Below are 20,683 nucleotides of genomic sequence, written 5' to 3' on the forward strand. Positions count from 1 at the left end.
TAGCTTCCACGAACAACTCAATTACTGGCGTAAATAATAATGGTGTGAGAGGGCATCCCTGACGACAACGTCTCCTAACGCTAACACTATCCGAACTTAAACCGTTGCTTTGGGATCATTAATTAATACTGTTACCCATTTAGTAAAAACCTCTCCAACACCAAACCGTTCCAGTGCATAAAAGAGATATGGCCATTCTAATCGATCGAATGCCTTCTCTGCTTCAATCCCAGTATCACTCCCTGCTGGGAGGCTTATAGCATATTTAAGATTCTTCTGATGTTATTAGTTGATCTGAAACCCTGTATAAACTCCGTCTTGTCCTCTTATATAACGAATGGTAAAACCCTCTCCAGTCTTAATGCCAATATTTTTGTGAGAACTTTAAAATCCACATTCAACAAGGAGATAGGTCTATGCGAAGTGCAATCATGTGGGGCCTTCCCTTCTTAAGAATGAGAGAGATATTTGCCTCTCTCAGAGAAGGCGAGAGGCAGCATATGTGAATAATTATACATATTTATAAGTGGCCGGCCAATTCGCCAATAAATTCTTTATAGAACGCAGCCTGGAATCCATCTGGTCCGGCTGCATTGCTACCCAGGAGCTGCCTTACCTTCTCCTGTATTTCCTGGGTTGCCGGGGGTGCATTAATACCTGCTCCAAGGTTTGGCCCGGGAGGTCCAGATTTTTTTTAAAAAGACTCTAGTTTCCTCTTTCTATCCTCACAGCCCTTTGACCTATACAATTTCAAACAGAACTTTCAAAGGCTGCATTGCTCATTTGAAGATCACAATTCTGGGTTCCAGCACTCTTTCTAATAGACGTAATGGCTCGGGGAGCCTTTTTTTCCTGGCAAGGTATGCTAGATACCTGGATTAGTGGTGCTGGAAGAGCACAGCAGTTCAGGCAGCATCCAAGTAGCTTCGAAATCTACGTTTCGGGCAAAAGCCCTTCATCAGGAATAACAGGCTTGTCACTGTATTCAAATAATCTCTGCTTCGCAAATAATACCTCCCTCTTTGCTATTTGAGTAAGTGTGGAATTCAAAGTTGTCCTAAGGGCTGTGATCCGCTGTAGTTTAGGAATGGAGGGTCTATCCACATACGCTGTCTCGTCCGCCTTCAGGCGAGCCTCGAGCCAATGCTGTTCTCTCTTTTGTCTCTTCTGGTCGCAGAATATGAGATGACCAATCCTCGCACGTATGTCTTACCAGTCTCCCACATCACCGAACAGTTACTGGCCGTGTTTGAGTTGATATCCCAGAAGGTTTTAAATTCCTGCGAGAAATATTTTATGAACATACTATCCTTCAATCGGAAAGGGTCCATACGCCAATGTCGGGAAGCTATCTCGTCGTCACTAGTCCTAACCTCCCTATATACTGTGGCACGTTCGGAAATAGTTCGGAAATACCTGCAGGGAGTGTTACAAAACAATATTAAGTTCAAATGTGTCGAGGGGACACAAACATATTGCTTTTTGTATGGCCCTTGTGTGGGTTAGAATAAAAAGTAAAGTCTCTACCCTGAGGGTGAAGACACCTCCACACATCTACCAGCCCCAACTCCCTACTCAGATCTGCCAACTGCCTCGATCTCATAGATATGCCCGCAGAGATCTGAGGTATTCTGTCCACCCCTGGTTCGATGATACAATTAAATCTCCCCCTATAATTGTGTGGCACACCCCAAGAGCCACCAACTTGGAGATCACTTCCATGACAAATTTAAATGGTGCAACAGCGGGCAATAGAGATTCAAAATCGCATATTCCTCTCTATATATTCGGGCTTTAATTAATATATATCATCCATAATCTTCTTTTAGCTGGCTTAGCATTTGGAAGGGAAGATTCTTCCCAGTAAGACTGGCAACTCCCCTACGTTTTGAGCTGAAAGATGAAAAGAACACCTGGCCAAATCCACCCTGTTGCAGCTTCGAATGCTCCTTATCAAGTAGATGTGCCTCCTGTAGAAGGGCGACATCCACCCTTTGTTTCTTTTAAGACTTGATAATATATTTTCCCTTTCGATTAAAGAGTGGCTCCCCTTGACATTCCAGGTGCACCACCTAAACGAATGACTAGCCACGATAGTCCAAGCAAATCCGAGAAACCCCAGGAGGAAGAACCCCACCCAAAAGATATTGAATAAAAAGCAAAAATGATTCAACCATAAAACACTCTTTAAAACAGCTAAATCAAAACAACTAAGAACTATTCCTAAAAACAAATAACATAAAACATACTTAAAAGGAGGCTTTCCCCCTTGTTCACAAGGGGCACGACTACCTTCCAATAATCCCATCACAACATCTCCCAGCCAGAGGCATGCCCTCGTCCTAGGCATGACAAATTAGAGTAAATAAATTCCAACACCTTATAAGTCAGAAGTTAAAGGTGGGCGACCCCCCACAGCAACACCTCGATACACTTAGCAAAACAACAAGATGAAAATATATAAAATAACAAAATTACAATCCCAGCAAGTAATAAGCAACCAAATAAAAAAAACAGTCCGAAATTACTCCCAATAATCAAATAAACTGCACGAGCTATAGAAAAGAGAACATAGAACGGATAAGGAATGAGCACTCCCCCTCCCCCGCCACCACGGAAAGATAGAGAAGAGGAGAAAAGGAAGAAAGGAGGAGGGAAAAAAAGAAGAAAAGAGGGGCAAAATAATGTCATTATCCATATAGTTCAAATCCTGCAATCTATTTGAGAGCATTCAGGAATTCTTTTACTTTTTTTCGGGTGATCTGAAGTCATATACAGATCCTCCATGACTGCAGCATAGCATTGCTGGATATCACGTAGAATATTCAATATTCAAATCCCTCAGATGCTTCTTCGCCTCATCAAATGCCTTCCTATTGCGGACCACAGGCAGAGAACAACATTATCCAGGAGCCCCTGTATATCTTGGCGTGGGGATCCTTCCCCGAATCTGTGGTGGACTCCAGCAGCATCTGTTTTTTCCTCTAATATTGAAGTCGAACTAGGACCTGGCGGGGGCGCTGGTCTAACCCGAGCCGGCGCGCAGCAACTCGATGGGCCTGCTCAACCGGCAACCAGCCCAGCTCTGACTCCAGTTCCAGCAGCTGTGGGAGCCATTGCTCCAGGAAATCAACAAGCTGCCCTTCCTCCTCCTGTTCGGGAAGGCCCAGCAACTGAATATTTTTTGTTTGAAAACCTCGATTTTCGAGGTCGTCAATATGTTCATCTAATGTCGGGACTCGATGTTCCACAGCCCAGACCTGACCCATGGATGACTCAGCGGTGGTCTCGGAGGCTGTGGTCTGTTGCCCCGCCCCACCCCGACACGCTGCCTGAGTTTCTCAATCTCTCCGTCATGTTTCTTCAGCATGACCGAGATCGACTCCAACCTGGACTGGTCTCTTCATTGGAAGCATCAATCATCTCTCAGTGTTGAATAAGCTCTGAGATAAGGCTCGCCTCAGCAGGTCATGCCCCCGTCTCTGTTGCTAAGGGGTAGTGGGAGAGAAGTCCCTGTCTGTTGTGAACAGCGAGAGCCTTTACCTCTGGTCATTTTAAAAATCATCAGACTGCTAAAGTCTGATGTAGAATGGCCAAGGATGCTGTGCAAAAACTATTTTAGCAATTTAGCAGGTGAGGTGAGGGGGGACGGCGGATTCCCACTTTGCCTGAGTCTTGGGCAGAGCTCTGCACAATCAGACCTACTGGGTCGCCGCCATCTTGGATCTCACTGACACCCTGTTTAAAAGGGGAATAAGGACGAAGACAGAAAATTACAAACCAATTAGCCTACCCCAGTCATGGGTACGTTCCTGGAATCCATTGCGAAGGATGAGATTTCTGAATAATTGCCGGTGCATGATGAAGTAGGGCAAAGTCAGTTTGGTTTCATCAAGGGGAGGTCATGCTAATGAATCTGTTAGAACACTTTGAGGACATAAAAAGCCGGTTAAACCAAGGAGAGCTAATGGATACGATGTATATGGACTTCAAGACGGACTTTGACAAGGTGCTTCACGGAGGCTGCTGAGTAAGATAAGGGCCCATGGTGTCAGAGACACGGTACTAGTGTGTACAGGAACTTGACTGTCTGGCAGAAGGTAGAGAGTGGGAATAAAAGGGTCCTCCTCAGGATAGCAGCCAGTAACAACTGGTGTTCCGCAAGGGAACCACAACTTTTTACTTTGTACATTAACAATCTAGATGACGGAACTGAGGGCAATCCAGCGAGGTGTTTTTTTTTTATGATGCAAAGGTAGACATAGGGACAGGTATCAATGAGATGGCAGGGAGGCTGCAGAAGGATTCAGACAGGGTAGGAGAGTGGGCAAAGATGTGGCAGATGGAGTATAACTTGGGCAAGTGCGAGGTGATGCACTTGAGGAGATAGAAGAGAGGCATGGACTATTTTATAACTGGGGAGAAAATTCAGAAGTCTGAAGTGCAGAGTGTTGCGAGTTCCAGTCAGGATTGTCTCAAGGTAAATGACAAGATTGTGCCAGTAGTTAGGAAGGCGCTGTGTCTGCCGCAAAGTGTGTTTTGAAATCTTATTTTCAGCAAAAGGACTGAGTCAACTCTTATAAACAATGATATTTGTTTGTTGAACACAATTAATATGAGAACAATAAAACGTATTATAACATAATGAAAAACATTACAATCTATCTTATGGTTTAATTTAACTTTGGATGATCACATACCACCCCACCAGAAGTTGACCGGATTCCACCTGATGAAGTCCTCTTATTCTTCTGATGGTCTTGTAGGTGTCTTCTCTTTCAGTGGTTATTCTCGAGTTACAACTCTCCGAGGGGTTTTATGGTGATTCTTATCCTTCCAAGTCTTCACGTCTTTTTGGGAGGGTCTGGGGGATCTGCCAATGGAATGATCAGGTTCATTTACCTTGATCACTCAGATCCAACCTTAGATTGTCACATTGATGGCCCAAAGGGGACATTCCACTATCCCATTCAGGTCCAACTTCAGGTATGTATTACAGGGTCTGTAGCTGTCAGGCTTGTTCGCAAACTATCTCTGGGTAGCTTCAGCCTGTCTGCATTCTGCAGCATGTGGATGAACACAGAGACTTTGGTCAAGGCTGGGTTCTACATCCCAGCATGCTTCAATCATTGTTAATGTTTGTAAGTATTTACTATTGTCCATCTTAAGATTATTATTTCACGTGGCCCGTCTGGTCAGAAAGGCAAATACAGTGATGACATTTCTTTTGCGATGACTTGAAGGTATGGATTTCCACTGCTCTGAAAGACTCTGGTCAGACCACATTGGAGTATTGTGTACCGTTTTGGGCCCCATAACTCAGGAAGGATGTACCACCGCTGAGCGTGTTCAGAGGAGCTTCATAAGAACGGCCCAAGAATGAAAAGCTCAACATATGAGGTCTCTGGGTCTATACTCGCTGGAGTTTATAAGGATGAAGCGGGCTCTAATAGAGGCAAAGAATACTGGTTGCCTGGTTAGAGTAGATGATGGGAAGATGCTTCCACTGTTAGGAGAGAAAGGATTCAAGGACATAACCTGAAAGTCAAGAGAAAATCTTTAGAATTGAGATAAGAAGATACATCTTCCGCCTGAGAGTGGTGAATCGATGGTAGAATGGCAGTTTCCTTCCCTAAACGACTCAGCCAACGAGATAAGTTTTTTCTCGGAAATCGATTCATAACCACAATCAGTCTCTTATTTCCAGATTTGAATTTAAGCTCCACCACTTGTGGCAGGACTTGAACCCAGGTCATTCGAACATTATCTGGGTTTATCACGTAAGACTTTAATGACAACACCACAAGATCACTGACTTGCCCAATCCTCCACAGTGTGGCTCACGTATGCAGTATGATATGCACTGGGATTTGCCTTCATGTTATCGTTGACTTACTTATCAAGATATAGAGGAATTTTCTCCGTTATGCAATTACTCTTTAGTGTTTATTATCTCTCTAATTATTGCCAATTTCATCAGCTGTCCTGCCTTTGACTGTTCTTTTCTTCCCCCTCTCCACCCAGGCCAAATCCTTCCTTAGGTCAGTTTAATTATCATTGCCTAACACCAGATCTCTCATGTATGACTCAGTCTTCACTCAATCTGAATGTGAAACTCCAACATGTTGTGGTTATTCCAAGGCAAAGCTCATCCACCAATCTTTTCTTGTTACATAATATCAAATCTAAATTAGATTAGATTCCCTACAATATCGAAACAGGCTCTTCGTCCCAACAAGTCCACACCGACCCTCCGAAGAGTAACCCACCCATTCTCATTTCCCTCTGAGTAATGTTACCAACACTATGGGCAATTTGGCATGGCCAATTCACATGACCTGCACATCTTTGGACTGTGACATGAAATCCACACAGACAGGGAGAGCATGTGCAAGCAACACGCAGGCAGTCCCCCGAGGCTGGAATCCAACCTGGACCCTGGTGCTGTGTTAACAACTGAGCCACCATACCGCCCCATTCTCTGGTTGGTTCCATGACGTCCTGCACTCAGAAATAATCTCTCATACACTCTATGAATCTTTATTCAAGGATATCACTGATAAGTTGATTAATTGAGCCAATTTGCATGTTCAAACCACCCATAGTTACTGTTGTACCCTAGTTACAAACCCTCATTCTTTACTAACTCAGAAGTACTTTGGGGAGACAGTGGCTGAAAATTCCTCTTCTCAAGAGATTTCTTCTCTTGCTTTTTATTTGCACTGAGACGGACTTCAATTTTTTTTTGCACAAAACACTTTGAAACGACCTGAATACCTACTCGCATGAACAAATGTTTGTTTTCTTTTCACAATCGAGGATTTAAGAGGGCTAAAAGTGATAATGAGATATCGTTAGCAAGCAGGGTTGAGGAAAATCCCAAACAGTTCGTTTCATATATAAGGAGCAAGAAGGTAACTGGAGAAATGTTTGACCCACACAAGGACAAAGGAAGAAAGTTATGCGTGGACTCAGATAAAATGGGTGAGATTCTTAGCGAGTACTTTGCATCTGTATTCACCAAGGAGAGGGACATAACGGATGTTGGGGTTAGGGATAGATCTCTGAGTACTCTGGGTCAAGTCGACATAAAGAGGGAGGAAGTTTTGGATAGTCTAAAAACGTATTAAGGTAGACAAGCCCCCAAGTCCGGATAGGCTCAACCACAGGTTACTGAGGGGTGTGAGTGTGGAAATAACTGGGGCTTTAACTTATATCTTTGCAGGATGATTGAACATGGGTGAGGTCCCGGAGCACAGGCGAATTTCTAATATTGTCCCCTTGTTTAATAAGGATAGCGGGAATAATCCAGGTAATTGTAGACCGGCAGGCCTGATATCAGTGGTAGGGAAGCTGCTAGAGAAGATATTGAGGAACTTGGGTAAGGCGTTTTATTAGGTTCCCCATGGTCGGCTGATGGAGAAGGTGATGTCGCATGGGTTTCAGGGTGTTTTATGCAGATGGATAGAGAACTGGCTGGTCAACAGAGACAGAGACTAGTAGTGGAAGGGGATTTCTCGACATGGAGTGGTGTGCAACAGGGATCCGTGCTGGGACCACTGTAGTTTGTGATATACATCAATGATTTGGAAGAAGGTATCGTTTTCCTGATTAGCAAGTTTGCAGATTAAATTTAGATTGTTGGAGTAGCAGGTAGTGAAGAGGACTGTCAGAGAAAACAGCAGAATATAGATAGATTGGAGAGATGGGCACAGAAATGGCAGATGGAATTCAATCTGTGCAAATGCCAGGTGATGCATTTTGAAAGAACCAGTTCAAGAGTGAACCACACAGTAAACAGAAAAGTCCTGGGGAAATTCCACTTACAGCGAGATCTAGGTGTTCGGGTCCATTGTTTCCTGAAGACACCAACACAGGTCAGTGAAGTGGTCAAGGTGAAATATGGCATGCTTTCCTTAGTTGGATCAGGTGTTGAGTACAAGCGCTGGCAGGACCTGTTACAGTTGCATAAGACTTTGGTTTGGCCGCATTTGGAATACTGCATATAGTCTGGTCACCACATTCACAAAAGCATGTGCATGTTTGAATAGGGTACAGTGTCGGTTCAGCAGGATGCTGCCTGGTTTGGACGGTGATGGTTAAGAAGAAATATTGAGTAGATTAGGACTATTTTCGTTACAAAGTCGAAGTTTGACGAATACAAAATCAAGACAGATATTCACAGGGTGGATAGCAAGAAGCTTTTCCCCCAGATTGTGGAACTCAATTACTCGGTGTCATGAGTTCAAAGTAAGAGCGGAAAGGTTTAGGGCAAATATATGTGGGAAGTTCTTTACACATAGGGCGGTGGCAGCCTGGAATGTGTAGCCAGCGGAGGTGGTAGGGGCAGGAACGATAGCATTATCTAAGATGTATTTAGACGGAAACATGAATGGCCAGTGAGCAGAGGGATACAGACATTTAGAAAATAGGTGGCAGGTTTAGAAAATAGGAGGATCTGGATCAGCACAGGCTGGAGGGCCGAAGGGTCTGTTCCTGTGTTGGAATGTTCTTTGTTCTTTATCATTCATTCTAAAAATAGCAAGTTTTCAACTTATTGTATGCTACAATTTAATAATGTAAACGATTTATTTATTTGATAGTGCATGTCAATTTATTGTCATTTCTAAATTACAGTCACAGGGTCAAAGAGATGTACAGCATGGAAACAGACCCTTCTGTCCAACTTGCCCATGCCGACCAAATACCCCAACCCAATCTAGTCCCACCTGCCAGCATTCAGCCCATATCCCTCTAAACACTTTCTATTCATATACCTATCCAGACGCCAGCTAAATGTTGCAATTGTACTAACCACACACCATTTCCTCTGGCAGTTCATTCCACACATATACAATCCTCTGAGTGAAAGAAATGTCCCTTATATCTCTTTTACATTTTTCGCTTCCTAACCGAAACCTATGCCCTCTAGTTCTGGACTCCCCCATCCCAGGGAAAAGACCTTGTTTATTTACCTCTCATGATTCTGTAAACCTCTATAAGGTCACCCCTCAATCTCCAGCGTTCCAGGGAAAACAGCCCCAGCCTGTTCAACCTCCAGCTTTAGCTCAAACCCTCCAACCTTGGAAACATGCATGTAAATCTTTTCTGAACCCTTCAAGTTTCACCTGATCGATCAGGTCCTGGGGATTTTTGCATCTTCATGCGTTTCAAGACATCCTGCACTTCTTCCTCTGTAATATGGACATTTTTCATGATATCACCATCTATTTATCCGTATATCTACATCGCCCATGTCCTTCTCCTGAGTAAACACTGATATAAAATACTCATTTAGTATTTCTCCCGCTCCTGCGACTCCACACAAAGGCCGCCTTGCTGATCTTTGAGGTCTCTTTTCTCTCCCTGTTTACCCATTTGTTCTCAAAGTATTTGCAAAATCCTTTTGGATTCTCCTTAACTCTATTTGCCAAAGCTATCTCATGTCCCCTTTTTGCCTTCCTGCTTTCCCTCTTTAGAAACTCCTCCTGCCTTTATACTTTTCTAAGGTTTCACTCGATCTATCCTGTCTGTACCTGTCATATCCTTCCTTCTCATTCTTAACCAGCCCCTCAACGTCTTTCGTCATTCTGCACTCTCTATACCTACCAGCCTTTCCTTTTACCGTAACAAGCATATTCTGTCTCTGAACTCTGGCTATCTAACTTCTGAAGGTTTCCCATTTTCTAGCCGTCTGCTTACCTGCGAACATTTGCCGCCATCAGCCTTTGAAAGATCTTGCCTAATACCGTCAAATTGGCCTTTCTCCAATTTAGAACTTCAACTTTTAGATCTAGTCAATCCTTTTCCATCATTATTTTAAAACTTAGAGAATTGTTGGCAAATCACTGAAGCTCACACATTTCAGGTGAGAAATTAAATCGATTGATTATATTTAAATGTTATAATTCTATTTAATTGTTCTATCAAATGCTCACTCTGAATATTCAATCTGTCAGATTTCAACTATTTTGCAAATGATAGAGCAACAATATATGCATTTGAACACTGAGTTTCAATGCTTAATTGTGATCACCATCACAGTCAGACAACATGCTCTTTTTCGATGCAAAACAAAATGTTCATTCTTTACATTTGTATCATAAAAGACTTTCGGTGTTTATATTTTAATTCCATCAACATAGAATCAATTTTATTGTCTTCACAGATGATGCAGTTATTGTTCAGTTGAATAATTGTAGCTCATAAGTTATTATTGCACGATTCACGAACATGGCAAACTCCTGATTATTGTGCAGGGCCGTAATCCCATTATTTTGCATCATGACAGACATTAAAAGTGGATTCCAAAAGGCTGAATTCGGGTACAGTGCTCCTGGACCTCACAGCTGCATGTAGCACTCAGAGAGACACTGCCCTGGTCCTGAATCTGTGAAGAGAGTTTCCAAACTGGGTCAGGGCAGTCATTCAAACATTCCCTCACAGAGAATCATTTGGGATCCGCCTTGAGCAGGAGGAAACTAGCCAACAAACTATCACTGCTCTCAGTGTAGGTACAAATGCTGTCTAAATTAGATACCAGTGACTGACCAGGAACCATGCCTTATAAATTCATCATCAGTCAGAGCCTGGCCCAGGGAGCAGATGCATGGACATGGAGTATCAGAATCACATTGCAAAAGTTAATTATGGTGACGACATCTGGCATGTCCCCCATCTGCACCCTGGGCCAGACACTGGGTGAAAACGTTCACAATTGACAGTCCATTGCAGTATTTTGTGTCTCAGAGTAAACCCTCTGAAACTATATCCAATAAGTGTACCTTCACATTCAACAGTACCAAAATAAAATTATACATGTCTGTGGATGGTCAGATATTATTTCATAAGGTAAAAACAATGACTGCAGATGCTGAAAATCAAATACTGGATTAGTAGTGCTGGAAGAGCACAGCAGTTCAGGCAGCATCCAACGAGCAGCGAAATCAACGTTTGGGGCAAAAGCCCTCCATCAGGAATAAAGGCAGTGAGCCTGAAGCGTGGAGAGATAAGCTAGAGGAGGGTGGGGGTGGGGAGAGAGTAGCATATAGTACAATGGGTGAGTGGGGGAGGAGATGAAGGTGATAGGTCAAGGAGGAGAGGGTGGAGTGGATAGGTGGAAAAGAAGATAGGCAGGTCGGACAAGTCAAGGAGGCAGTAATTGAGCTGGAAGTTTGAAACTAGGATGAGGTGGGGGAAGGGGAAATGAGGAAGATGTTGAAGTCCACATTGATGCCCTGGGGTTGAAGTCCCCTATCCCTCTTGGCTCTTTCTGCTCTCGTGTGGGGTGGTTCCTTCCAAAATGTGACAATTACCAAGCGGTATTAAGGATGTGGAATTGTTTGTAACAGCTGGTACAGATCGAGAGATGGTGCTGCACTCAGTGACAGTGGGAGAACATGAGCATTTGTGGGGGTTTGATGTAGTAACAGAAAGACAGTGAGGGTGAGGTCATAAAATGCAGATGGTGGTACTTACCTTGGTGGAGTGGAGAAGGTCACTGACCTCCTTCTGACACTGCTTGGCATTCGCCAAGAAGGCTGGCATATCACTGACACAGGGATCAACCTCCAACCAAGCTGGCAGGGTGTAGTGTCATGGCCTCCCCTGCCAGTCCTGGAGGAAGATAATGTCCCTTTCGTGCACCATGCCATGCACCAGAATGGATGAATATTTCCTGTGACATCAGGAGCATGATAAGACATTGATAACAATTGGGATAAGTACTTCAACCAGTTACTTTCAGAGGATTGATCGTATGATGTCATGACCACCGAGTTCAACATTTTCAAAATGCATTACGACAGTGGCAATAAGTTATCGGTATTTAGGGAGCTGTCACGCACAGAGGTTTTCATTTTCCATTCAAAAACAATAACCAAATACTTGAGAGTCAATAGAAATGGCAGCTTCACTGTTCCCTTTCAGATCAGACAACGATCCACTGTCCAAAAGAGTAACTACGTTGAAAGTTCTGTAAAACCATAATCAGGTTCTGAGCAGAGAGAAATACAATTAACCTTTTGAGTCCAATATGAGTTTTTCAGGAGAGGATCATATCAGACTCAATATGCTTCTCCCTCCAGATCCTAAAACATCTGTGGGGTTTTGTCACTGTTTATTGTTTGCATTTCAGGTTTACAGTTTCCACAGTATTCCCGAGCACAGTGACTTCGTTTGGTTGGGGGGGGGGGGAGCAGGGGGAGGGGGAGGGAGAGGGGGCATGTTGTCTCAGGCGTTAGCATGGCCGTCTTACAGTTTTAGGGACCCCTTTGGTGGGAATTGGGAGGGGGAGATGGTGTCTCAGTGGTTAGCACGGCTGTCTCACAGTACCAGGGACCCAGTTTGAGGGGAGGTGGAGATGTCATGGTGTCTCAGTGGTTAGCACGGCTGTCTCACGGTACCAGTGACAGGTTTTTGGGGAGAGGGGGAGGTGGGCATGGTGTCTCAGTGGTTAGCACAGCTGTCTCACTGTAGCTGGGACCCAGTTTTGGTGGAGGGGGAGAGGGGCATGGTATCTCTGTGGTTAGCACGGCTGTCTCATACTACCAGGGACCCAGTTTGCTTCCATCCTCAGGACTTGTTGTATTGCATTTTCACATTGTCCCCGGGTCAGCAAGTGTTTCCTCCAGGTGCTCCAGGTTCCTCCAACAGTCCAAACCGGTTCAGTCAATTGAATATTCTAAATTACCAATCATGTGCAGCTCGGTGTATTAGCTATGTGAGATGCAGGGATAGATTAGTAGTCGGGTTAACTATGGGAAATGCAGGATTAGGGCATCAGGTGCGTCTGGGTGCAATGCTTTTCAGATTGTCAGTGTGGAGTCGAAGGGCCTAATTCCCATAAAATAAGGAAACAAATGTTAAATCAAACAATGGAAGATACTTGAAGCCTGAACCAAAAAGAAACAGAGTGCAGGGGAAATGGAGCAGGTTTGGCAGCCTGTGGCGAGAGAAAAACAGTGTTAACCGTTTGAGCCCACTGACCATGTATCAGATCAGAAAGCAGCTGGGAGTAGTCTAATGTCTGTTGGTGGGGTAAGATAAATATACGGGAAATAGAGAGATAGAATACATAAACCAAGGATTATTGATAATCAGCTGGAATGGAAATAAAATGTGACATTATTTTAATTAATTTTTCACCTGCTCCCATATTCCTGAGTTTAATGCACGTGTGGGCAAATATCCACGTCCCTGTTTGAAGTGAATTCTGTCCCCTCGATGTAGTTCCTCAGTGTGGTTATTTTCTTTCCTTTATGAATGGGACATGTTTGATGTTGGCTGGGCCAGAGTTTATTTCTCTTTCCTATTTGCTCTTGAGAAGCTGTTGGGAAACTGCCTTTCTGAATCATTGTACATCGATGTACTGTCGGCTGCCAGTGCTCAGGTCTGTCTGGTTTCACTTCTTTGAGAACTTGTGTTATAGCTGAATGGTTGGCTTGGCCATTTCAAAGGGCATTTGAGTATCTACCATTGCTGAGGGTCTGGAGTAACATGTACGTCAGACCAGTGAAGGTAGTAAGTTTCCTTCCCTGAAGGACACTAGTGAGCCAGGGGCTTTTAGTTTTAACAACCATCAATGTTTCATAAAATTGTTAATTCCAAATATTTTATTGAATTCAAGTTCTACCGTCTGCTGTGGGGAGATTGAAGGCCGGGTTTGGGTCATTACCTGGGTCCCTGGATTTATAGTCTGGCGAAAATAACATGAGACCATCAGCTCCCCAACAACTCCTTCAGCAATAGCAGTGTTGCTATTATCATGATTGAGGTAAGGAAAATTTTGCAGTTACATTGTCAAGTACTTCCATGGAGAACAAAGCTGTTAATATTTCAGGTGACAGTGTCTATGCAGAGATCCTATGGATTTTCAGCATCGAATAGCAACTGAAGTGAAAAGCATTTTTAACATTTAGTGGATGTGCCTGTCTACAGCGTTTTGATTTGTTCCTGTCGTGGAATTTCAGTGGAGGTTCTCTGGATGATATTCACGGATTTGTGGTGTCACCTGCTGGGATCATTCTGGGAGATTCGAGTGTCTAGTGTTCCATTCTGGACAAGGTGTGGGCACTGCACTTAGAGAGTTTCTGGGTCTACGGGGAGGAGTAGGACACTGCACTATCTTTTCTGAAATTTCCACAAATATTTCCCAATGACATATTTGTTTCCAGACGCAAAGTGTGAAGCCAGTTTATTTCAACAATGTGGAGGTAACAGAGCTGTGAAACCTCCTTCAGCATATCCAATAGTCTCACACCAGGGAGAGGTCTGTATTCAAAATCTCCAACAATGGTTTTGTAGTGGAACATTTCAGGCAGGAGTGGGTGACATACCCATGAGCCAGAGTGCTATTCTCTCATGGTTTCATGAGGTGACAGAGGCTATAGTGAGGTAAATTGGTTGGTTCTGTCTCCACCGAGGAAGCAACAAAATGTCCTCCTAAAATATTAAGGAGCAGAGTGACTGGGGCAAATGAGGAACTGCAAGAAGTTAGAATTATTAAAGTGGAAATACTGGGGGGGAAACTCATTGTATTGAGGCTTGGTAAGTTTTTGGACCAGATGAGTGATGAATTGAAAGGTCACAGATTTAGTGCTGGAGAGTTGCGTTTGCTGGATAGATCTGTCCGGAGCAGGAAGGGACACAATGGGTCAGTGGCCTCCTTCTGAATTGTCAATTCCATAACTCTATGAGGGAGGTCAAAGTTGGTCAAAGCGCTTGATATTATGGAAAGGGTCCTGCAGACTTGAAAGTAGCTACTGTGATCGCAAATACTTAAAACAGGAGAGACAGTGGAGCAAGAGAATATCAACTGACTGATAAATCGATGTCAGTTATGAGGAAAATATTAGAATTTTTAGTCATTAATGACAATTAAATCTTTGGAGACTAATGATATGATTTGCAGAGTCAGCCAAGATTCAGGGAACGGAATATCGTTTTTGATAAACTAGTAGGAGTTTGTGTAGATGTAGATTGTGACATCGACAAATAAGAACCAATGGGAATGGTGTCTTTGAATTTTCAGAAGGAATTTGACAGGTGAGCGAAGAACGTTAGAGTCCTTCAGTAAGGGGTGAATATACTAATTGGATTGAGAATTGGATAATGGGGAGAATGCAGAGAGCAAGGTCCTGCTATGAATTGAAGGTCATTGCTCAGAGGGTATCAATTGTATCAGTGCTTGGAGCACTGCTGTTCACAAGGCAAAGAAATAAAATGAATGCGAGCAACAAATGCAGTCCTTTCCATTTTGTATTGGTTAGAAGATGAGAGGTTGGGAACTGCAGTTGTGAAAAGGCAAGTAATCAGGACGGTGAATGGTATGTTGTCGTTCATTATAAAATTATTCATGTAAAGGAGTAAAGACATCTTCCTGCAGTTGTAGAGTGTTGCTGGGACAGTATTTGGGGCACTGTTGGCAGATTTTCTCTCTTTTGTAAGGAACGATTTTTTTGCGATCGTGAGTGCAAAGGAGTTTCACTAGACTAATTCCTGGATGATAAAGAGAGTAGAAAGGGAGTGAGTGTTTAATCTGTAGCACTGCGAGAGAATAGCAGGCGATTACATTTAAACTTGAGGATTATGGACTAACACACATTATGTCGAGAAAAAGACGATGATTTTGTGAGAAATTACATTTTCCACATGATACGTTTTTCCCAATATTTCACTTAACTGTGTCGAATTCTCATGTTGGTTGAAATGTAGCTTTAGGCTCTAAATGAACTCTCACCGTCTCAGTGTGCAGTTGTGTGCGACCCTGCACTGTTCATAAATCTGTCAATAGCCACAATGCGTTATTCCTGAAAAACTTGGCCATTCCCACCAACTTCTGGCGTCCACAGGAACGCCAATCTGTCTTCTCAGAGATATAAGGTATTTTCTTGAGACTTTGCACAAACCATCCATTTTCCATCCTCACCTTCAGCAAACCGCATTAAAGTTACACGTGTCTACCACGAGCAATAGAGCCAGGAGGAACAGCATGCAGCATTCTATCTGTGGGGTATCTGTAACATCCTCCTATTTCTGAATAAGTAGCTTGACAGGCTGGAATGCCTCTTCCTGGTCATATGGAAGTGGTTCATGGGCCTGACTTAGTGACTCCTGGTTCCTCTTTAACACCTCGATGTGCTGACTACACTCTTTCCCTACTTGTGTAATAGATAGAAAGGACTGAATGGGCTTATTCAATAGTTTCAATGAGTTGAATGGCGTCCTTATATGCCATTGAAACCAGAGTGAGGTGCTGAATGAGCTCCTCATGTTTAACTGTGGAGATGAGCAATGTCGAGCAGGACTGTCACATGAATGTTACCTACAGCCTAGTTTGAATGCTAAGCAGGTCACAGACTGCTTCAGTGGCAGAGAGGTGACAACTTATTCTGTACATTATGCGATCTTCAGAGAACATCGCCCACTTCTGGCTGTCATCTCTGGGAAAGATGTTGAAGCAGCTGAAGAAAACTACCTAGAGAATGCCTGCAGAGATATCCTGTGACTGAGGTCCTCACCAAACACAAACATCTTCCCTTGTGCTCTGAATGGCCTCTAACCAGTGGGGAGTTTACACTTCATTCCCATTACATTCAATACTGTTCGGGTTCCTTGATACCATCCTTGATGCCATTAGGCGGCACGGTGGCACAGTGGTTAGCACTGCTGCCTCACAGCGCCAGAGACCTGGGTTCAATTCCCGCCTCAGGCGAGTGACTGTGTGGAGTTTGCATGTTCTCCCCGTGTCTGTGTGGGTTTTCTCCGGGTGCTCCGGTTTCCTCCCACAGTCCAAAGATGTGCGGGTCAGGTGAATTGGCCATGCTAAATTGCCCGTAGTTAGGTAAGGGGTAAAATGTAGGGGTATGGGTGGGTTGCGCTTCGGCAGGTCGGTGTGGACTTGTTGGGCCGAGGGCCGGTTTCCACGCTGTAAGTAATCTAATCCTCAATTAAATCCTGCTTTGATATCAAGGCCTATCACTCTTAAATTGTGTTCATATTTTGATTTCATGTCAATAGGTCATGATGTGTTTCCTTCTCAGAGAGGATAGTGACTATTGGGACTTCTCTAAACCAGAGGCTTAAGGGAGATGGATCACTGAGAAGTTTGGGGGTGGGGTTAGGGTGCACAATGGATATTTGATGCATCAGAGAGTTGAGGGCTGCAGAAATTGAGAACAAAAGAGGAGTAGAGGCATTGAGCAGATCAGTCATGATCTTATTGAAGGAAAAGACAGGCTTAAAGGACTGAATGACTTATTTGTGTTTCTGTTGTTCTTGCCTTCGGTTATTGGAAAGTTATTTTCCTGGAAATCCTGTTATTGAAGATTGCACTCAGGGAGACCAGATGATTTTGTGAGACACCTCTGGGTGAGGTATGGGAGTTGTACAGATAATGAATCTGGGTCTGTAACATAACCAACAAATGGACACAGTTCCGTAAAGAGAGAGGAGTGGGATGTTTCACACTGGCACCGACGCTTTCTTTTCCCAAGAATATTTTCCAACACCATACCAAACTGTGTGTGACAGTCTTCAGGCGCTAAGAAAAAAATGAGGACTGCAGATGCTGAAGATCAGAGTCGCGAGTGTAGTGCTGGAAAAGCACAGCAGGCAAGGCTGCATCCGAGGAGCAAGAAAATCGACATTTCGGGAATAAGTCCTTTGTCTGGATTCCTGATGAACAGTTTATGCCCAAAACGTCGATTCTCCTGCTCCTTGAATGCTGTCTGACCTGCTGTGCTTTTCCAGCACTACACTCTCGTGTCTTCAGGCCCTGAATGGTCTGCTCTGTTTCTGTGTACCAGCTTATCGAAGTAACTGTCCTCCAAATACTCTTGTCTGGCAGATTTGAGGAGCTGAATGGAATATAGGGGCATCGGACTGAGGAGCAGGATTGGTTAATTAGACACTTTGAGCCTTCTCCAGTAGATAGTAAGATTGTAGCTGATCAGTTTGTGGTCTCAGCCCCAATTTCCTATCTATAGTTCATTGTCCTTTACTGTCCAATATCAAATATACAGCTTTGACTAAACGCAAACACACAGGCACAACAAACTTCCGGGGAAGAGCATTTCCATTCAAACAGCCCTTTGTGAATTTCTCCTCATCCATGCTCAGACTGCGGTTAGACGGGTCATTGTTTTATTTTTTAGTGCCTCTACTCGACTGGTCATTATAAATTTTAAAAGTAACCAGATTTGTGTTATGGCCAATGATATAGTTCTCAGACGAGGTCACGTTCATTGTGAGGGACAAGTCAGTTCGACATCTTACATTTGCAGAAGTAATTCACCAAATCAAAGATACTCAAAGTAAGATGGAAAGATACGTGACAAGCAGTTTGGACAGATATGTACATTAATATTTATCTTTCAATGCATGCACCAAACACTTTGTGCATACACACAGGCACATACACAGGTGCACACAGACACACCCATACACATGCCTGAAGGCAGACAGAAAAAAAACTCTGCAGAATACCAGCTCGAAAGAGTTTTACAAGAAATAGTCAAATTAAAGATAAAAAGGAAATACAAAATAAATGGTATTCTGCTTCTGAGGTTATTCTGCTCAAACTAGCTGTTGGCAATCGGATTCCTTCCTGTGACATTTGGAGTTGGCTGAATTCCCGTTGGTTCAAGCAATGTGGTGATTCCAATGAATCCTCAACAGGAATTCTTCAAGAATGGTAAAGATGATTGACAGGTTTTCACCTCTCATAAGTTGCTGTGAGAAGGAAGAAGGAAAGAGAGGGAGCAGTAAGCTGTGGCTTCTCAAGCAGGTTGCATTCTCTTGATCTTTTAGCTGAAATATGTAATAACGTTATCTGACCACCATACTGGATCATGTGAAGACTCCTTGAACATTCTCAGGATTGTATTACTCCATCCGTATAACCTGCTCCCTATAGGACCAATTGATAAAGTATAGTTTGAAGATACTTTTGTACGTATCCTTATAATTTTGTCCAATAAATTCATGTCTTCAAAGTATTTGTTTTAAAATGAGTACATCATTCTCTTAAATTTAAATCCTTAGTTCTTGTCTCACATAATCGTAGGAAATGTCCATCAGCTTCGCAACTAATACACTATCCTCAAGATCTTATACGGTTCAGTATGAACATCATTCATTCTCAATCCTGAAGTACTCAGGCCCTGTAGAGCTTTATAAAATGACGAGGGGCATGGAAATGGTGACATTTCCTTGATTGGGGGAATCCAAAACTAGATCAAATAAATTTAAGGTGATAGGGGAACGAATTAAAAGAGACAAAAGTGGTAACCTTTTCATGGAGTGTATGTAATAAACTTTCAGAGCAAGTGTTGGAAGCTGGGACAATTAAAGTATTTAAAGCCCATTTGGTTTGGTGCATGAATAAGCAGTGTTCAGTGGGATATGGTCCAAATGCTGGCAAATGGGACTTGATTAATTTAGGACATCCAGTCGGCACGGCCAAGTTGGACCAAACTTTCTGTTTCCATGGCGTAAGACAGAATACGGCCTTCATTCCAAGAAGAAAAAAGTAAAGTGAAACATTTTTAGAAAGACTGGAAAACAATTGAGTATATTTACTATTCAGTTTAGGGAATCATAGTTATATAGATTGCATCTAATTTGGCCCCAGGAATGCCCTGTACAGATGTAGTAAAACGTCCTGACAGCCTTTGTATAAAGTATATATCTTCCATATATCTTCCTAATCACTCGCTACTTTTGCATAATAACTTTGTCTGATGTCTGTACCAGGATTCATAAATGCCTTTGCACACCGAGTTTTGCGACCTCGCGCCATTTAAACAGTTTACTGTTGTTTTACCTTTCTTTCACAGTACAAGCCTCGGTAGCCCAGCTTACAGTGTTTCTGCTGAAGGTTTGCACACTAAACTCCCCTGTCTATATCCCATTACAGACTCTCTACCTCCACTTGACATCTTATTGAATGACTATCTTGGTGGCTGAGCTAATTGAGCTCCAATACAATCAGTCCCCACATCCAAGTCATTGACAGTTTCGAAATAGTTGTTGATCTTGCACTGATCTCCGAGGTACTACACTAAGTTAAAGTTTTCCAACCTGAAAATAAACATTTATACCTTACGTCTATTTCCTGACAATTAGGCAGGGCTCCCTGTTCCTGTGTAGCAGCCTAGAAAGGTTGGATGGCCTCCTCCTGTGCTGTGTATTGTACTCAAACAGCTGAATGACTTTGTCCTCTCCATTTATAAATTCTTAGGGAACGCAGAAGTCTCCTCGTGTCTCATTGTACCGATCCTGACTGGCTGAATGGGATCTTCCTCTCTCTGTAACAGCCTCGAGAGGTTGAGTGAGGGAACAACACATGGTGCAGGATCAGCAGTTGGCCACTCAGCCCCTCGGGCCTGCTGCACCATTCGGAATGTGCATTGTTGACGTGATTGTAACTACGCATCCCCTTCCTGTCTGTTCCCAATAAACATGGATTCTCTTGTTCATCAAAGGGCCACGGAACTCAACCTTGAGTGTTTTCAGGAACACAGTCTTCACTGCTCCCTGGGGATGAGAATACCACAGATCACACAATCCTAAAGAGAAAGGAACATCCCCGTCTCAGTCTGAAATGGGAAGGTCCTTATTCTCAAAATGTGTTCCCCTCAAACCAATCACTACTGTTTCGAAACACAAGGACACAACAATT

The sequence above is a fragment of the Chiloscyllium punctatum genome, chromosome 31 (genome assembly GCF_047496795.1).
Source record: "Chiloscyllium punctatum isolate Juve2018m chromosome 31, sChiPun1.3, whole genome shotgun sequence".
Lineage (NCBI taxonomy): Eukaryota > Metazoa > Chordata > Chondrichthyes > Orectolobiformes > Hemiscylliidae > Chiloscyllium > Chiloscyllium punctatum.